The 21,597-nt window shown below is 44.4% G+C and overlaps 1 protein-coding gene across 8 annotated transcripts in view; it reads right to left on the bottom strand.

Annotated features, from left to right (window-relative positions):
• OPCML (opioid binding protein/cell adhesion molecule like) overlaps window positions 1–21,597 on the bottom strand; it is a 1,072,821-nt gene that overhangs the window by 339,099 nt on the left and 712,125 nt on the right.

Genomic DNA, 21,597 nt, shown 5'->3' with positions numbered 1-21,597 from the left:
CACTTTTCCACTGGAGAAACGCTCTGAAGTCATCTTTTGTTGCTCAGTTGCTCAGTTGTGTCCAACTCTTTGCGACCCCGTGGCCTGCAGCACACCTGGCTTCCCTATCCTTCACTATCTCCAGGAGTTTGCTCAAACTCATGTCCATTGAGTCAGGGATGCCATCCAACCATCTCAAGCCGTTACATCTTTTCAATCAAAAGAGGTCCAGCTTGAAGAAGGGTGCAAGGTGGTTCTCTGTGTTCCTAGAGATCAGCTCATGTGGTTTACATCCAAAGGCCTCCTGAGGGATTTCCCTGACAGTCCAGTGATTAAGAATGCACCGTGCAACACAGGGGAAACAGCTCCAATCCCTGGTCTGGGAACTAAGCTCTCACATGCTGAGGGGCAACTGAGTCCATGTGTCACAAATAGAGAATCCATGCACCACACAAAAGATCCCACATGATGCAACTAAGACCCAATGCAGTCAAACAAACAAATGTATATATATATATATATATATATATATATATATATATTTTAAAAGGCCTCCTGAGGAACAGGTATGGGATTAGTCAGAAAGAAAATCATTTGTTGGTTGATTGTGAGAACAGGTGTCAGACCCACAAGAAGGAAGAAGGAGGCCCTCACATACAGCAAAGCGGATGAAAATACCAGCTGTTGCCCTACAGAGGTCAAATAAAACTTCTCTCCTATGGTATCAGGGGGCTTCTCAGGTTGTTCAGCTAGTAAATAACATGCCTGCCAATGCAGGGGATTCAAGAGATGTGGGTTCAACATCTGGGTCAGGGAGATCCCTTGGAGAAGGAACTGACAACCCAGTCCAGTATTATTGTGTGGGAAATTCCATGGACAGAGGAGCTTGGCAAGCTGCAGCTCATGTGGTCACAAAAAGTAAGACATGACTGAGCGTGCATGCATACACACACACAAACACAAACACACACACACACACACACACCCCTATGGTATCAAATGGATGCTTCCCAGGCCAGTTCATTCTGAGCCATCACCATGAGGACAAAGGAACAGATTGTGAATTCTTGGAGAACACATTACAGGCTGTATTTGCCATTACAACATCCATGCAGCCTATTCAGGAAGATAGCAGTTGACTGATTCAATGAATGTTAATAAATAATACACATGTTACAATGTTAATACATGTTAATAATACCCACAAAATAAACATAATTTAGGACTACGTTCTAATGTTAATTACCTCGACAGTGGTGGAAGCAACTAAATAAAACCAAAACAAATCACTTCTGGTTAATGAAAAGGCATGTATATTGGGTAACATACTCAAGAAGCAAATGCAGTATACCAGCTATGGGAAAATGGCTTGGATCCTCCCTGGATAGATATTATGTCAATTATTTCCTTCTCTGTGAAATGCAATTTTGATAGTACAGAAATGCAGTAATAGTACTCAGGAATATCACTCTCCAGAGGGGTTCTGGTGTGATGAATTGTCACAGAGAATCTGCAGAGGAGAGGCATCCTGGGAAACTAGATTAGGGGAGGTGGGGTGTTTTCTGGGATCAAGAACTGATGCTATCTTTGCTTCCAAAACAAGCTGGAAATGTGAGGGACCCTCAGTCCAGACTGCAAGTCGGGCACAAAATGTGGACAGAAGGTGGCTGAAAGTCTACTGGATGAACACAGAAGAACTCCAGGACAGACCCAGGAGAATCCTAGGACCAGACCCAGGGTCCACCAGGAAGAGGAAGCATCTCTAGCTGGCTGACACCATCCCCAAAAAGGTGGCTGAAAGTCTACTGGATGAACACAGAAGAACTCCAGGACAGACCCAGGAGAATCCTAGGACCAGACCCAGGGTCCACCAGGAAGAGGAAGCATCTCTAGCTGGCTGACACCATCCCCAAAAAACTGTATTTGCAGAAAGAGAGCATCCGTTGGTGATATGAGTGTAGAAAACTCAAGTCAAGGAAGAGTTTGTAAGGACTGATTCTGGACAGCTGAAACCAATGAAGAAGGAGACTTTGGTAGAAGATACAGGTGTGGTTTTTGTTTTGTTTGCTGTGTTGTTGCTCCATTTCAAGCTGTGCTTCTGCATAGAACATCCTGTGATGATGAGATGCTCTGGGGGCTGCACTGCCTCATGTGGATATTGGGTACCAGAAAAATGGACAGTGCGTCTAAGAACTGAACACATAATTTAAGTCAATTTAAATGTAAGGAGTCACCCATGTTTCTGAGTCACTGTATCAGACAGTGCACATGGAGAGGTTCCAAAACAGCACAACAGTCAAGAAATTCAGGACAATTAGTGGTTTAGAGATAAACACAGATCAGAACCAAACTGACACAATTCCCACAGGAGTCTAATGCTCCTAACAAATCTGGCAGTGACACAAACCCAAGTCACCCTCAGTCTAAAGATCTAAACATCTTGGTTTTCTTAGATATGCCCAACACAAAGAAATGAACCACAGTGCGTGTCTTATATACTACAACCTCTAAGTCAGTCCAGGATCGAAAGTTGAGTTCCCTTTATAAATGTGAACTCTTTACTAAAATCAGTGTGCTTATTTATACATCTACTACATAGTAGGCACCAGAGAAGGCAATGGCACCCCACTCCAGCACTCTTGCCTGGAAAGTCCCATGGACAGAGGAGCCTGGTGGGCCCCAGTCCATGGGGTCGCTAAGAGTCGGACACGACTGAGCGACTTCACTTTTCACTTTCATGCGTTGGAGAAGGAAATGGCAACCCACTCCAGTGTTCTTGTCTGGAGAATCCCAGGGATGGGGGAGCCTGGTGGGCTGCCGTCTATGGGGTCGCACAGAGTCAGACACGACTGAAGCGACTTAGCAGCAGCAGCAGCACGTAGTAGGCACAGTATGAGTCCATGGTAGGGTTATATGCCTGCATGCTATTAACTACACCAGCAGAGGGCTTAGGAGGCAAAGAAAGAAGAAGGAAAAGCATTAACATCAAGGAACTGGCAATAGGTCTTTGCTAAATTTCAGAACTGCTGTGAACCAGTAACTTCGATGCATATCCTGATTGAAAAGAGCAACCTGCACAAGTTAGGCTAAGCCTAACCCACCTCTGTATACTGAATGGATGTGAGTGTGTGTGTGCGTGTGGTTGGCAGGGAGCAGACAAGTGTCTCTTTAGTTGACAGGCCTTCAGATTGAGAGAAACCGTACTCAGGGGGTAAACACAAACGAACACAGGAAAGGATCATCATTTTCACATGCACCTCCACGGTGGAGACGATGAGATTCAGTATTTCTGGCTGATGCTGCCATTGGCTGACACTGTTCAGAGTTTGGGATGTGGAGAGAACATTTTACATCTCGGAAGGATGTACATCATTAAAGGGCCATGGGGTGGACTGAGTAGCAGACCTCAAAAATGTCCCCCACCATTAGACTATGCCGTTAGGTAAAAGCCTCCCAAACTGAATTACAGCGGGCTGTACGTCCAGTGGGATGCAGCAGAAGCGACAGTGTGCGTCTCCTGAGGCTAGATAATACAAGACACTGCAGTTTCCATTGTGATCTCTCCCTTGGATTGCTGCCATGCTGTGTGGACACTCAAATAGCCCTGTGCAGAGCTCCCCGTGGTAAAGCAATGCATTCTGCTGCCCACAGCCACTACCGACCTTCCAGATCCCTAGTGAGCAGATCTGCCAGCTGCAGTTCAGCCTCTATGATTCTTGATCTAACCAATGTCATGACAACAATCTCTTCAGAGACTTTGAGCCAGAACTACCTAGCTAAACCACTCCTATGTGCCTGTCCCACAGAAACTGACCAAAAGGATCAATGTTTACTGAATTTTAAGATGATAGCTTTCATAGTAATTGCTATACTGCAATAGATAATGCATGATAAAAAAGTGAAATGGATTTTGTAACTTGGAGTTGAAGATAATATATCAAAGGGGGTGGTGGTGTTTCCATGTGGACGCTGAGGTCTCTTGGATGGTGGTATGACCTGAAATAGATTACACTTGCCAAGTTCACCAATTCTTCAATCTGTGTGGCTGACTGAATTGCTAGGAGGTCAAGGTTAGTAAAAATGAAGATAAAAAGCATAGTGAAATGAAGTTCAAACAATTGACTCCTCTCCCTTTTATTTTGCAAGGCAAAAGGTTAATTCCTGGAATGAAATTTTGTGTTCCATAATACTTATTCCCTTGAAGTTTTGTTGCTTCACAAATATAATAGCAGTCATAAAGACAATAAAGACGAAAAGTCACACAACTTCAAATTTTTAACACATGTACCCTTCAGATCTGACATAGGTTAACGTTTGTGGATGTGTAAATGGAATCATCGCATAGTTATAGCATTGGCAACATTTATATTTTCTTTTTTGAACTGATGACTCTGTGATAATCATCTCCATGATACTATATGTTCTTCATACTTTTTACTTAAAGTAATTCCTTGAATGAATATTAGAATAATTTGCTTAGCTGTTCTTGTATTGCTGACTTTGACTTTTACTTTTCCCCCAATTAAAAATCATGCTGTGTGGAGAGCGCCCTCCTAATTTTGAGCTATTTCTTCATGAAAATTTTTCTTGGGTGAAATTACTAGGTCAAAGGCCCTTGGCCATTTTAAATGGTAACAAAGCAAGTTTAATCCTCTTGGTCAAGACTTAGAATGAACTATGAGATGCTACGAGGATTCACTAAAATGGGAAAGAAGAAAAAGAGAGCTAGGCATCAGAAAATGACTACCTACTAAACGGTGAGCCCACAGAGCAAAGGTAGAAACTATATGACCTTTGCTGGACCAAAGCCATTGGCATCTCTATGCTCAGAACATGGTAGGGGAGCCTTCTTATATTTCACCTCTATAAACCCTTCACTCTTCCACTGTCCCTCCCATCATCTGACTGGTCAGTGTTAATCAGAACTTAGCCTACATCCTACAGCATACCTGGGTACCTGTACTGGACACAATTTAGAAGAGACAGCTTGCACTTAGCATCAGGCAGCCATCATACTGGAGTGATACATGGTATTACCCATCCTGTAGAGAAGAGGAGTGTAGCAGGAAGCTCATTCAGTATATTAAGGAACTAGGGAAGCAAGACACAGATCTTAAAATTCATATCCCTTCATTCAGAGCCAATCAAGCAGGGAGGGCTTAATGCTTCATAATCAAAACTAATCCACATCTGTGGTGGCTCAGATGGTAAAGAATCTGCCTGCAATGCTGGAGACCAGGGTTCGATCCCTAGATCAGGAAGATCCTCTGGAGAAGGGAATGGCAACCCTCTCCACTATTCTTGCCTGGAATTCCCAGTATTCTTGGGAGAATCCCATGGGCAGAGGAGCCTGGTGGGCTACAGTCCATTGGGTCTCACACAGTCAGACAGGACTGAGTAACTAACATCCAAACTAAAAACAGAAAAATAAATGTTTTATGTCAAGGCTTTATCCTCCAGTCAACTTTTTAATGTTGGGTCAATTTTCCCATCTTTCTAGTTAGCATGATTTTAAGTATACGTTGGCATCTCTTATCTCAAGCTTAGGGCCAGAAAATCCCTAAGTGTCAGAGGTTACAAGCAGGTCTGTTCACGTGTAGATCTCAGTGTTTGGTTGAAGAAGGTTAATCACCCCCTTCCCATAGACTCTCCACTAGTGCCAGCTTCTTATTTTGTCCTTCAGACTAGAGGTGCCCAAAGAGGACTGTGAGTGACTATTCAGATGCGGCACAGGATGCTCCCCAACCATGAAGGAGATCGCAGCTTGGCATGTGAACCGTGTCACATGTGGAGAACATGTGGCGTGTGACCCACAGAGAGAAGCACGCAGCCTGCCCCCCACCAGCCTACTAGAGTCCCCGCTTGGGCGGTGCTGCCTGCTCCAGCATGCTTCGCACAGATTACGAGCTCATTTGTTCTAGCGCAGTTGTTCATTGCTTCTAGTGTTTTGAAACAGATGTGTCCTTTATAGAAAGTGGTCTGGTCTTAAAGCCCCTTAATTATTTTTCAGTTGGATCAGCTATTTTACAATAATTAAAACATGCACGCAGTATCACAGCACGTGGGGCTTCGGTCTGTAAACTCTTAGAAAGGTAAAACTGCTGAGAAGGGTTACTGGTATCCTGGAATCATCCTCACAAACAGCTGCGAAGGTCTGGACGAGAGCTTCCCACAGGCACAGACGCACCAGCCACAGCCAAGAAAAATGCTGCTGAGGATGCAGAAAATGCTGTGGGTAGAAATAAGACCAACATAATGGCATGTCCTGGAAAATTTCATAAACTTATAGCCAGGTGACAAAGACGTGGGGCATGGTGTATGTTGGAGGCATGGCAAGGCATGGTTGCGGGATAAGAAGATTGAAGGATGCTGTCTCTCAAGTACACCAGAGCCTGAAGCTGCTTATCATCATCCTCAAGAATATCTCCATGGGCTTCTCTGATGGCTCAGTGGTAAAGAATCTGCCTGCCACTACAGGAGACACGGGTCTGACCCCCCGTCCTGGAAGATCCCACATGCTGCCAAGCAACCAAGCCTCTGTGCCACAACTACTGAGCCTGTGCTCTCGAGCCTGGGAACCACAACCACCAAGCCCACGTGCCGCAACTACTGAGATCCACACGCCCTAGCGCCCATGTCCACTTCAAGAGAAGCCACCACAGTGAGAAGCCTGAGCACCGAAACTACAGAGTAAACCCTGCTTGCTGCAACTAGAGAAAAGCATGTGCAGCAGTGAAGACCCCGCACAGCCAAAAACAAAATAAATACTAAGAAGTATTTATCAAAAATATTAAGAAGTAAATATATTATAAAAGAATATCCCCAGAGTCTCTCTGAGCTGTGTGGCACCAGCAAAATCAGAGCTCCTCTCTGTGCTCTCAGCTTTGCTTCTGAGTGTTGGTGCAACCCAGTCACTTCCTCAACGGATTTTGACAAATACTGATTCAGCTTTTACTATAGGGGTACAGTCAAGAAGAAGGCAGGCATTTTTATTTGATTTTTATTTGCTTCCTTCTAAGGGGAAGACAACACAAACCTGGATCAGTGTTTGGGGGATATAAGCTTTCGCTCCTACATTTCAATCGTATTTAGAAGAATCAGGCATTGAAAGAGAAGGAAGGAAGGAGTGTCAAAAAGAAGGATGCCGTACGTAGGACAGACTTGCTGCACTTCCTGAATTTTTAATTTTTTTTTCCCTTGGGAGTATAGTTGCTCTAGACTGTTGTGTTGGTTTGTGCTGTACAAAGAGTGAACCAGCAATATGCATACATATACCCCCTCCCTCCTGAGCCTTCCTTCCCCACCATCCCACCCCTCCAGGTCATCACAGAGCACCGAGCTGAGCTCCCCGAGTTACACAGCAGGTTCCCACGAGCTATCTGTATTACACACAGTACTGTATATAGGACAGACTTACGGTACTACCTGAATTTTTACTGAGGAAAAAAAAATAATAACACATGTGTATCTAGGTAAGTGTCTGCTTAATTAGTGTCTGCTTATCCCCTGTGCCTTCACTACGGCCTCCACTGGGGGAAGGACCTGATAAATTAGGTTCACTCTCACATTTCCAAAACCTTGCCCTGCATCTGGCACATCATAACATACATATTCCAGCAGCGTATATTGGTTGAATAAGTAGATTTCATATTAAATAAAATAATTTCAATATAGGTAGACAAAGCAGCCCGAGGTGTTAAATTGGTTCTGCCCTTAGACATTCTTCAGTGTTTCTTCAGACTATTTCTGTACCATCTGCAGTAGCAGGGAAGAAAGGCCTGGGGACCCCCTCAGTATAATTTATTATATTTATGTAGCACCTATCACCTTGCGACTGTATCTAGGTCAGCAATTTCCCAAAGTTTGCTTCATAATATCCCAGAGTATCTCTGTGGGGCCACTATGTCTTAAAATAGTCTCAAAATAAAATTAAGTTTCATACCAGTTAATTTTTAAAAATAAACACGGCCCGTGGAGGGAAAGCTTTATAAAACCAAGAATATAATTCAAAAATACAATATTACTTAGGAAGCTAGCAACCAGAGACCTATGTTCATTCCAAGGTAATTACTGATTCATTTATTTATTGTTCCAGCAAATACTTGTTAAATAGTTACCTATGTCAGACACTGTACCGGGCACTTGATCTTTACTGATGTACAACCCTCGTCCTGGCTCTAAAGGGCAGTGTGACGGTGATACAGTAGGAAGTAAAATCGAAGGCTCAAATCCAGCATTTCTTAAATGTCAGTATAAGTTATATAGAGTGTGCTATCCTGTGTCCTATCTTTTCCTGATGTCTATATTCCTCATAAGTATTAATAACAAAATCTGAGGAAGCCTCTGATACAAGTCACTCAGTATCTCCTGAGTCTTAAAGAACCTGTCCTGGGACTTCCCTGGTGGACCAGTGGTGGGGCCTTCCCCTTCTAGGGCTGCTGCTGCTAAGTCACTTCAGTTGTGTCCGACTCTGTGTGATCCCATAGATGGCAGCCCACCAGGCTCCTCTGTCCCTGGGATTCTCCGGGCAAGAACACCCGAATGATCTGCCATGTCCTTCTCCAATGCATGCATGCATGCTACATTGCTTCAGTCATGTCTGACTCTGTGCGACCCCAGGGACAGCAGCCCTCCAGGCTCCTCAGTCCACAGGATTCTCTAGGCAAGAATACTGGAGTGGGTTTCCATTTCCTTCTCCAGGCAGGGGGTGCAAATTCTACCCCTGGTCAGAGAACTAAGACCTCACATGCTTTATAGCAAAAAAAAAAAAAAAAAAAGCCCAAAACATGAAACAGAAGCAATATTGTAATTCTATACACTTTAAAAATCAGTTCAGTTCAGTTCAGCTCCTCAGTCCTCTCTGACTGTTTGCGACCCCATGGGCTATAGCACACCAGTCTTCCCTGTCCATCACCAACTCCCAGAGCCTATTCAGGCCTGTCCATCGAGTTGGTGATACCATCCAACCATCTCATTCTCTGTCGCCCCCTTCTCCTCCCACCTTCAAACTTTCCCAGCATCAGGGTCTTTTCCAATGAGTCAGTTCTTCACACAGGTGGTCAAAGTATTGGAGCTTCAGCTTCAGCAGCAGTCCTTCCAATTCATATTGAGGACTGATTTCCTTTAGGGTTGACTGGTTGGATCTCCTTGCAATCCAAGGGACTCCCAAGAGTCTTTTCCAACACCACAGTTCAAAAGCATCAATTCTTCTGAGCTCAGCTTTCTTTATAGTCCAACCCTCACATCCATACATGACCACTGGAAAAACAATAGCTTTGACTAGACGGACCTTTGTTGGCAAAGTAATGTCTCTGCTTTTTAATATGCTATCTAGGTTGGTCATAGTTTTCCTTCCAAGGAGCAAGTGTCTTTTAATTCCATGGCTGCAGTCAGCATCTGCAGTGATTTTGGAGCCCTCCCAAAATAAAGTCTCTCATTGTTTCCATTGTTTCCTCATCTATTTGCCATGAAGTGTTGGGACCAGATGCCTTGATCTTAGTTTTCTGAATGTTGAGCTTTAAGCCAACTTTTTCACTCCCCTCTTTCACTTTCATCAAGAGGCTCTTTAGTTCTTCTTTGTTTTCTGCCATAAGGGTGGTGTCGTCTGCATATCTGAGGTTATTGATATTTCTCCTGGCAATCTTGATTCCAACTTGTGTTTCATCCAGCCTGGCATTTCACATGATGTACTCTGCATGTAAGTTAAATAAGCACAGTGACAATATGCAGCCTTGACATACTCCTTCCCGATTTGGAACCAGTCTGTTATCCCATGTCCAGTTCTAACTGTTGTTTCTTGACCTGCATACAGATTTCTCAGGAGGCAGGTCAGGTGGTCTGGTATTCCCTTCTCTTTAAGAATTTTCCAGTTTGTTGTGATCCACACAGTCAAAGGCTTTGGCATAGTCAATAAAACAGAAGTAGATGTTTTTCTGGAACTCTTTTGCTTTTTCTATGATCCAATGGATGTGGACTTTTAAAATGGTCCACATTAAAAAACAAACAAACAAACAACTTTTCCCTGACCCATGGATTCACTTCTGCAGCAAAGACTATGAAATCCAGGTGACCAGACCAGTCAACTTTTCGTTAGGTACTTGTAGCTTTGGACACTTGGCATATCTCAGAGGCAGGCACCTGAAAGCCCAGCTAAACCTCCTAATCAGTCCATCAAGCTGTTCACCTGAATACGTTTCTCTCTTCCAAGCACATCTGGGTCAAAATCTGGAGATATTTTTGATGCTGTAGGATATCAGAAAGAGCATCTTCCTTGAAGTCACAAAGATGTGAGCTTAAATCCCAGTTCTGCCCCTGGTACACACAGAGCAATATGGCCGGATTTCTCCTCCAGTAAAAGGAAGGTAGTTCTAACCTCTTAGAACTGTTATGAGAATGAAATGAGAACACATAGAAGGCTCTTAAAATAGTGCCAAAGACAGTGAAGTTATTCAATAAGTTCTTTCCTCCATTCATTACTACTGTAAGCTATTATTATAATATTATGATTTTTGACTCTACTCCCTAAAAGTGTGCAAACAATGGCATTGTTCTCAATATATTTTAAGATGATCATCTACTTAAAATCATGCCATTATGGTAATTAAAAAATGACTTGCCTTAGTGAATGGTACAAGATAATGGTGTGATTCTCTGGGCTGTGAATGTCTGGCCTGTGATATTACTAGAATGCTGCAGGTGCAGATGCTGACAGATCATTTCAGAGGCAAGACAGAGATCTTACTGACAGTGCAGAGGCTGTCATGACTCTCAGTCATATGTAATGCTTATAATTGTTGTTATGTTTTATTATCATTGTTATTGTTTTGTAATTGTTGTTATTGTTCCGTTTCTCAGTCATGTCCGACTCTTTGTGACTCCATGGACAGCAGCATGCCAGGCTTCCCTGTCCTTCACCATCTCATGTTTTATAGACAAATGTATATATACATACATATGAATATATGTGTATTGGATTGGCCAAAACATTTGTTTAGGCTTTTCTATAAGATGTGTTGTAAAACCCGAACAAACTTTTTAGCCTATCCATGTATGTATCCTATATACATATATATACATACATGCATGCATACACACACACACACACACACACACACATGTATATAGACTTCCCTTTACTGACTCAGCCAGTAAAGAATCTGCTTGAAATGCAGAAGACCTGGGTTTGATCCCTGGGTTGGGAAGATCCTCTGGAGGAGGGCATGGTAACCCACTCCAGTATTCTTGCCTGGAGAATCCCCATGGTCAGAGGAGCCTGGAAGACTACAGTCCATGCGGTTGCAAAGAGTCAGACACATCTGAGTGACAAAGCAGAGTGTGTATACACACACACACACACACACACACACAAATATGGATTGAACAATATATATATAGTCTTCTTTGGTGGCTCAATCAGTAAAGAATCCACCTTCAATGCAGGAGACCCAGGTTCAGTCCCCTGGGTTAAGAAGATCCGCTGGAGAAGGAAATGGCAGTCCACTCCAGTATTCTTGCCTGGACAATTCTATGGACAGAGGAGCCTGGTGGGCTATATAGTCCATGGGATTGCAAAGAGTTGGACACGACAGAAGTGACTTAGACGCATGCATACACACATTGAAATAGTTAATACTTCTTTGAAAAATTGAAGTAAAATGCAGTAATGTGAGAATATTATGTATTAAGAGATCCATTTCCATCACTAATCCAAACGGGGTTATCAGCGTGATTGGTCATATTTCTGACGTTCAGGTGTCATGCACTTGGATGGGGCTCCTCCACTCTATGCTCAGAGATGAGCCTCAGCTCTGCCTCTCCCTGCTTGACGATGCCAGTTATTACTTCCAGTTGCTGAACCATATGGCAAATGGTGAATACTTAAGATTTAGGTTCAAAAGGAGGTAGGGGGGCCCCATTAAGGACATGCATACCCCAGCTTAGCTCTACCCAACTCTGCTTGGGATTTGTTGGGAATTGGAACAGCCAATAATAAAGTGATCATTCCCACTCCATGCCCTGCCATCAATCCTCTGACATCTCCCTCCAAGGAGAGATTACAGGAAGGGCGAACTTGGGCATTTCTGGGCTCATCTCATCTTACCCTACTTTTACTGATGACATCACTGTGCATCTTATGCGATGTTCTGACCTTTCAAATAGCAAAACTGGGCCTCAACAAGAAGCCAGAATCCCAGAACAGAGTATTTATTGTACTAACAATGGAAGAGAAAGGTTACCACCCAGTTTGCCATTTGAGATCTTAGCCAGGTCTTTCCAGCTGAATATATTTTCAGAAATTGCACAAAAATCATTAGTGGCATCCTGGAACTTTCTTTCCTGAAAATGTTTTTAAAAAGTAGATCATCCTTCTCATCTCCTCAATCAGGTTAAATACATACTGTTCTTCCTGGAATCAAAAGGAAAACTCAAATTTCTGCATTAAAATACAATACAGGACATGATCGCAGGTGCTGATCTAACATGGTACTCCATATTTTTCCAAATGGGGGGCTGTCTTTCTAAAGTTAAATCAAACCACTTCCCAAGGAAGTGCCCCCCATGTCCATACTAAAAGCAGCCATAAAAACGCTCTGTGCCACACAACATCCACACGGCATATAGGGATACAAGATGTTTATATGTCACTTCTATCTCGCCACAAACCCAGCTCATATTCTAGGAGATAAGAAAAGACTCTTCTCTTAGGCAGGTCTTTGCAATATTGTGCACAACACAGACACTGTTTCAAGTTAGAGTGGTCACACATGCAGAGGGACCTTTGTAACTCAAGGTCTGGTAACTCAGCATCTGCTGAGTTAAGTCAGCATCTGCTCTGGTCTGGGCACTGAAGCCTCATTTGTCTATTCTGGCCATTGTTATTATTCACTGCATTTTGAAATAGAGTGTGGGTTTGCAGAGGTCATAGAGAATAAGCAGATGATTTAATGATGGAAAAATGTGTAAACGGTGAGGCATCTCCTCTCTCTGCCAGTCCAATGTGTTCCTGGCCCATCTCTTACACGTTCTTGTCCATCTATGAATTCCAGCTGGAGTTTTCCAGAAGTCACTAAAGTTGCCCCTTGTTACTTGGTTTAGATGCTTTGGCCTCCCTGCCTGAAACTCCTAGAATTATCCCACCATCCACCTGCAACATCTTAAACTTGTCCATCCTGGTACTTGGACTCAGCTTTCTCCTGTGTCTGCCTCCTAGCCAGGCCTGATGGCAGCCAGATCATGGTGAGTACAGGGCCAGTAGGGCTGTGTGTGCAGCGGCAACGCCAATTGGTTCAGTTGACTCTCTTTTTCCTATTACTGAACAGGCAGCGAGCACCTGCCGTGTGTGGATGGCACACAGCAAGCATCCAGGATCTGATGCTCATTGATGGAGGCTGAGCTGCTGCTGCGGAGACCCACACAGGACTCAGCTGGGAAATATACAGAGGTTTAAGGGCCCAAGATGGTAAATGCTGCTGCTGCTAAGTCGCTTCAGTCGTGTCCGACTCTGTGCGACCCCAGAGACGGCAGCCCACCAGGCTCCCCGTCCCTGGGATTCTCCAGGCAAGAACACTGGAGTGGGTTGCCATTTCCTTCTCCAATGCATGAAAGTGAAAAGTGAAAGTAAAGTTGCTCAGTTGTGCCCGACTCTTAGCGACCTCATGGACTGCAGCCTACCAGGCTCCTCCGTCCATGGGATTTTCCAGGCAAGAGTACTGGAGTGGGGTGCCATCGCCTTCTCCGAGATAGTAAATAAACATGTGCAAATTAATACAGCACAAATTGCACAAATAAACTTTCTGGGGACACAGAGAATATAAAGTGGGACAAACCTCCAGAGATTGGGAGTTATAAATATTCACTAGAGGCCACGATGGAGAACTGAGTTGGAACGAGGATTCTTGAGCGAGCTCACTGAAGTGAAGAAGCCCTCATAAACAGCACACAGAAGAGGGGAATCACACCCTGGGGTAAGTGTTCTAAACTGAGCGGCTGGGGCTCACACTTAGCGTTTCTTTCCACCATCCATTTTCACACTCACAAGGCCACGCACATATTCTGAGACTGACCTGTAAACACAGACTTCGCGGTATGTTGCTGTGTTTTCGGGGTGCACACTTGTTTACAGGAGGAAGAAGATTTGGAATCAAACTCCTTTAAGCCAAGGCCTCTGAAACCCGGGGCCCAGCTTGCCAGACACTTCATTCCAAGGAAGCCATAAGAGCAGCCTCGCAGGCCACGGTCCATGAAACCCATCAGCACGAGTCTTTGATGGAGATGAATTATAGTTGACGAATGATTAAAATATGGTTAATGATGGTATCAAGGTACTTGAGGCTCCGAAGGGGAACTTTGAACATGAGATGTTACCAACCCCTTCAGAGTCTTAGGCACTTGTCAGCTGGATGTTTTTTAAAGGTGCATTAGCTTTATCCAGCATCCATGTAACCTTTCTCCGCTCCCTCGCTCTGTTTCCGTGGCAACCATTTAAAAGTCTGCAAAAGGCACTGCTGTCTTGAAAAGAAAAGGACAATGGTCGGCAGCTTCCTCTCTTTCTTTGGGGTTTGCCTCCATCTTCCCAACCACTTTCCTGGCTCTTGGAGGCTCTCCAGACTCCAGGGCTGGCTCACCTCAGATGCGCAGCTCTGGGTAATAAAGGAGGTGGATGCCAGCTGGGGAGAAGCTGCTTCTTTGAGATGATAACTCAGGGTCAACTCAGAGGCCCTGTGGCTGGGTGGACAGTACTGAGAGCAGAAACAGAGCCACAGATGTTCTCAGTAAAGCTTCCATCTCGCCTCCAAACCTCTCGTCTCACAAAGTTGTTTTTTACTCACTCAGTCATGTCCGACCTATTCCAACCCCATGGACTACAGCCCATCAGGCTCCTCTGTCCATGGGATTTTCCAGGTAAGAATACTGGAGTGAGTTGTCATTTCCTTCTCCAGGGGATCTTCCTGACCCAGGGATCGAACCAGCATGTCTTATGTTGCCTGCCTTGGCAGGTGCAGTCTTTACCACTGAGTCACCAGGGAATCCCGGTCTTAGGAAGAGACTTGTGTAAAAGGCAGTGAGTGATGCTGGAGGCCAGCTGTCAGGCTGAGGGAGCTGGCTCCTGGAGCTAGAGGATGAGGAGGCTCTGGTCCTGAGGACTGAAGCACAAATTGAGCAAGACTGGCTGTTTTGAGAGACCAGCACCTTCATGTTTTTCCTGCCTCCTACCAGACTTTCTAACGGAAAATGTCCTTGTCTCACCAAGTCCCGGCTCCAGGAAGCATACAGGAGAAATGCTGTGTTCTACAGGACTCCCTGTCACTCTCGGAACAAAGCCGCAGCTAACAAAGGTCAGAGCAGTTTCCGTTCCTGCACTGATCACCAAAGACCCTTTTCAATGGAAGGAAAGGCAGAGATGAGCACCAGAGGTACATCAGGAATTGTGTTAAAGGGCAGGCACAGCCACTGCTTTTGATTCATGGACAACTCCATGAGGGCATATCCTTCCCACCTGTGCTTGCATTCACTCCACCCTTCCCACCCTCCCAACTCTCAGAGTAAGTTTTTTTTTGCTGGGATCCATCAGCTTCCTGGAGCTGGTCTCAATCCCAGGTCTAAGTCCCTGGCATCTCACCAAAGAGCCGACATGGCAGAGATGGCCAGAATTGGGACAAGCTCTCTTACGTAAGATGGATCCAGATAAGTAAGTCTTCTGAAACCCCCCTTCTCAGTAATACTGATCTAACAAGGGAGATCCCACAAACCTCCTTATGACTGATTTCATTTCAATTATGTAGTATCCCCGAAGTCGGCTTTCAGAATATTTGATTCCTGAGTATGTTAAGGTCTTCCAAATACCTGGCAACCTAAGAAATAAACTAGGAGCATGAAATCCACACCTGTCCTGAAGTACAGCCCTCCAGGGCAGGTGTGGATCAGCCCTGTGGACTCTCCCTGGATGTCTTAGAACTGGGAGTACATATCTGCTCTTGAGTAGGGCACTTGTGACCTTGGACTGCTTCTCTGAACCTTTGCTGCCATGTGTATAAAATGAAGATAACAGTAAATTCTTCCTCAAATTACTACGAGGATTAAGTGAGATAATGTAAGCACAACTCATGTCAGATAATAACGGTAACCACTGTTATCAGCTTATATTATAATTGTGGTGGTAATAATTAAAAGACCAGGTATGAGATGGTAAAGTTCTAAAGGAAGAGGCTTATTTTACAAAACCACTGATGAAAGAGAGATGAATATGAGCTGGTGCTCAGGACAAATGCATAAAGGCATTGGGTTTGACCTAGGATGATTAGATGTAGAACAGAAAGTGAGAGGTATTCCAGGTGCCTGTGGAACTCATGAGCAAATGAAGCTGGGAATAAGTAGGTTTAGAGATGCCAGTTTGGTCAAAGGAGAGTGGCCATTGACCAGTGGAAGAAGAATATACTGTCCCAGGAAGATGGGCTGGTTGTGGAAAGTCTTACAGACAGCATTTGTCCCCCTGGACAAGGTCAGTTACTGCAGCATCTTTGTCAGTTGGATCCCAACAGGAGGATCCTAGGAGACTCTAGGAATCCAAGGAAGTCAGGACTTCTAGACTCAGAAAACCTTGGGACCACCAGGAGCCAATGCAGGTATGTGTCATCAACCTAGAGTATCTCTAGTCCTCACGCTTCTGTGTTTGATGACATTTTTTACTTGGTAATACAGAAGAAGTCCGACAGGACCTCAGAAGACAGGACTCTAGGAGGGAGGGGGGATTATAAAGAGATAAAAAGATAACTAGAGTAATCTAGATAATAAAGAGGTATTAGCTCTGCCAAGAAGAATTCCATCTCAGAAGTACATTTCAGACAGGTTAATTGAGGCTACAGCTTGCTGTCTTGATGACTTAGTGATATTTTAATGAGATTAGCAAGGAAGTTGGAGAAGGCAGTGGCACCCCACTCCAGTACTTTTGCCTGGAAAATCCCATGGGCGGAGGAGCCTGGTAGGCTGCAGTCCGTGGGGTCACTAGAGTCGGACACGACTGAGCGACTTCACTTTCACTTTTTGCTTTCATGCATTGGAGAAGGAAATGGCAACCCACTCCAGTGTTCTTGCTTGGAGAATCCCAGGTACAGGGAAGCCTGGTGGGCTGCCATCTATGGGGTCGCACAGAGTCGGACACGACTGACAGGACTTAGCAGCAGCAGCAAGGAAGTACCTCAAGAGTTTGTGTCATTCTGCACCAAGCCCTTACCCTAACACCAAGAGGTTCTATTGTAGTTATCTGATTAGTACTTTTTCCCCTCCTACTGCCTGTTTTTTTTTTTTTTTTTTCCTTTTTTAAGAAGAGATTGAAATCAAAAGTGACCCTTAGATTATTCAACACTGATTCTTCCAAAAGTGCTGCCAGGACCGAAGAATGTTTGAAACACTAACACAAGGTTTGGGAATTCTGTTTATTTCAGTGAACCATGCCGTTCCAGCTCTCTGCTGACCTTATGGAGTCCTGTCTGCTTTATTGCATCCTCTTGTCTTTCTACACCCTCAATCATCCCAAATACTCTCAAATGTCTGTATCTACAGGGTGCTATTCAAGGCTCTAGAAATATGTAATGACCACAACAAAATCCCCAGCTTCATGGAAGCTTTCTTCTACTGGAGGATTCAAGTTAAAAATAATACAATGGAGATATGTTTATAGTGCTATGAAGAAAAGTAAGCAGGGGCAGAATAGAGTGATGCACAGGGCCTGACTGCTCGGGTCAAAGCAGAGAGCAGGTGGGTGAAGGAGAGAGAACACTGGAGAGAGAGGAGGTGGAGGTGCATTGGAGAGGCATGAAGGAACGACTGTGTGCAGCTTGAAAGTTCATTGCTAGGACTCTGGCTTTTACTTTGAGACAAATACAAAGCCATTGGAGAGTTTGGAACAAAGGAGAAATGCAAACATCTCTGTGTTCTAAGGTTTCTCTCCTGCTCTGCTGCAAGGTTATATGCTGAAGGGGATTATAGGCAGATGCAGAGAGGCCAGACAGAAGATGGCCATGTACTCCAGGAGTGAGACTGCAGAGCTTTGGAGCAGCTGAGATGAAAGAATTAAGACACTGTAAAGACACTGGATGAATTCTGCAGGTAGAACTGGGGCAACTTGATGGATTAGATATTTGGGTAGACAATATAAAAGAAAAGCCAAACATAGAACAAGGCCTTTGGGCCTGAAAAATAAGAAAAGAGCTGCTATTCAAGGAGACAAGGAGACAGAAGGAAAAGCAGGTTGACAGGCACTTGAGTGGGTGGTGGAGGAATGAAAACCTAGAGACCCAAGAGGTTAACTTTTGACAAGTTAGGAAAACCTGTTAGACATTCACACAGACAGTGATAGAGGCAGCTGAATACACAAGTTTGGATTTCAGGAGGTACTTTGGGACTAAATCTATAAATGTGGATAATCTCAGCACACTGGTGACATTTAAAATCATGACACTGCATGAAGGTTACTGGAGACTTGCAGACAGAAGTGAAGAGAATCAGAACTGATTCCTGAGAACCCATGAGTGAGGACTGGGAAATGCGAGTTCAGGAAAGAGAAGATGGAAGGAGGAAGAGCTTTTGGGTGACATTCCAGAGACCAAGTCATGAAAGTTTTTTTTAAAAATGAGTAGAGAAATCATGTCAAGTGGGACCGTGGACTTTGGTAGAGTGGGAGTCATTAGTGTCTCTGTCAAGCGTAATTTTGGAAAGATGATAGAAATGTGTTATGGGCTGAAGGTTTTCAGTGAAATGCATGTGTTGAGACCCTAGTCCCCCATGTGATGATATTAGGAGGTGTTACGAGATGGGCCTTTGGGGGATAGTGAGAATTAGGTGAGGTCACAAGGGAAGGGCCCTCATGATAGGATTAGTGCCCTCAGAAGAGACTGTGGGGTACATGTGAGGACTCAGTGAGAAGCCAGGAAGGGAGCCCTCACCAGGAACCAAGTCAGCCAGCACCTTCAGCTGGGACGTCCAGACTCCAGAACCTTGAGAAAACAGATTTCTGGGTTTGATCCGCCCAATCACGGGTACTTCGTTATGGCAACCTGAACTGACTAATACACCATGGGAGCCGGGTCTGAGTATATTTCAGAGAAAACTAGAAGAAACTGCAAAGAGTGAATAGAGAAAATCCTCTTTAGGAATTTTCTATAAAATGGAGATGAGAAAGCTGGAAGATGGTTATAAGGTCAGAAAACGTGTTTAGCAATGGAAAATATCAGCATATGGGTCTGCTGAAGGGAACAACTCATCAGAGAAGGGATACGATGACCCCTTTTCATCAGGAGAAGGGACAGGAGACAGGATCTGGAGCACAGCTGGAAGGTGAGCCAATGACTCAAACAAACGCCTGGAGATCTACTCAGAATAGAGGAAGGCAAAGGACTAGGCTAGTAGATTTGGTGGCAAGGTGTGTGCACACTCTTTCATCACAGCAGCCACGTTCACACTGAAATGGCAACAAGTCAAGAATGAGGAGGCAGAGTGAAGCTTGGCCTCCTGAGCATCATTTTATTGAATCTCACTTATGCATACATGCCTATTTGTCTAGTGATGGATTTGAATATTCTGTACAAATCCAGCTACAATGTTTTAATGAAAAAAGGAAAATAAGACATGTTAACCTGCTGAAACAATAATCCTGCCTCGATGACGGATACCAGCCTTGGCAATACAGAATGTTTCTGCCCATCCTCCCAGGCTTGCCCTAGGGGTGTTAACATAGTATATCCTAAGCTTTTGGATGGATAATTCACATTCCCTCTGAGAGCAATGTAATCAACCAAGCCGCTTTAGTGACCCACTAGTTATTTAGAGGATAGAGCACACGTTCATGAGTGCCATCTCTTCTCTGGGTGTCACGAAGCAAGAGCAGAATCAGAGTCCGTGTGTGCAGTTGAGGCCAAAACTCAGCCCCCACGTGCCTTCCTTTACCAAGCACAGCTCCTCTCCCTCACCTCATACTGGGCCCCCTTCTCTCTTCTTTATGGCCTCTGGCTGTGTTTGCACCTCCCATTGCTGCATGACTGGGTACCGAGATCTTCCTGAGATGCTCAGCAATCTCCCTAAGGCACTCTGACACAAACCCCTAGATATGCACCTGAAAAGAGGGGCGTAGTATGGATGAGAGTCCCCAGTCTTGGTGATGAGCACTTAAAAGATGGTGAGATGTAATAAAATCCATAAATGTGAGGAGAGTTCAATCAAATATGAGATTCACCATCTCCTTATCTGTGGACCACGGGCTGAGGTTCTGCTTATAATATGAGCCTCTATTTACTCAGCACTCTTCTTTTTTTTTTTTTTTTTCTCTTTTCATGGCCAGGAAAGCACTTCAAATCCATGATTTCATTCCATTTTTCACTCCAAATTCAAGATATAGAAATTATTAGCCTCATTTTCCAAACGAGGAAGCTGAAACTTGAAGAGGTGGTATAACTCGGCCAAGGCCAGGCCACTGCAAAGTGGCAGAGCGGGAATTAGCCAAGTTCCATCTGCCCTGGAAGCCCTACGCTCTCCGGCATAGTTCACCTCCTGAGTCTGTGCGTCCTCCCCTGGGTGTTGTTGATTCGAGCTGCTGTGTGAAAGAGGAGCTCAGGTCAATACATGAGCTGCTGGAGATGAAGGTCCACCACTCCTGTCTCTCAGCATCTGTGCTGACAGCTATGAAGAGAAGTCAGTCGTCACAGGTGCAAAGCCTGGTGACACTATCTCAGCATTGCAGGGGGCAGAGTGGAGATCAGACACAATCTAATCCACACTTGTGTGCACACAGAAGGCCACAGAACCATACCTCTCCAGAGATAGGATGCTGGCAATGTGAGAGTGGCTAAACAGCTGAACCAGAGGGCCCACAAGCTCCATGTGATCAGGGATTACCTGTGTGTGTGGGAGGCGTGTGTCTCTGCAGCCTGGGTGATAGATTGGTTGTGTTAATTAATTGTGCACTTTGAAGTTTGTTACCACTTCATACCAAGCATCTCCTTAAAATAAGAGAGAGAGAGAGAGAGAAGCAAAACAAAAAACCTAATCTAATATTCAACAAACATTCTGCACCCAAACAGCACATCTTTGTCGGAAACCTTAGTTCCAAGAACCACTTACAGGCTTTCATCAACACATTATAATATTAATCAAGACTCATAATGCAGGGTGATTTGCATGCCAACAAATATATTTACACTGTAAATTGTTTGTTGAGGAGCCTTAGAGAGAAAGGCAATTCACTGCCATGGAACTGAATAGGAAGAAAAATCCCTCACTAAAATCCAGAGAAAATAAAGAATCTTTGCGACTTGATCCTCTAGAGCCTTGGGTAAGAGATTCATTAACATTCTGTCTAATTCCTTACAAAGAATTTAGGTCCCAACCCACTGAATGCCTCTGGAAAAAAAAAAAAAAATCAGTTTCAATGTAAGTTTGCATGGAATTTGTCCTCTTACTGGTATACATGAAAGAATGTGCCTTGTGATCACAGCTTTTACAGGAGGATAGAGATCAGACCAGGAGATGGATGAGGAGATAAGCCCCTCCCTGAGAAGTTCCCAGGAATTTTGTTCAGGTCTCTGGACCACGCCTTGTTGGCGTGACCTTCTGACATAGATCAGATGT

Source organism: Bos taurus, chromosome 29 (genome assembly GCF_002263795.3).
Source record: "Bos taurus isolate L1 Dominette 01449 registration number 42190680 breed Hereford chromosome 29, ARS-UCD2.0, whole genome shotgun sequence".
NCBI classification, from domain to species: Eukaryota; Metazoa; Chordata; class Mammalia; order Artiodactyla; family Bovidae; genus Bos; species Bos taurus.
Note: the sequence above shows the minus strand (reverse complement) of the source record. Positions and strands in the feature narration are given on the sequence as shown.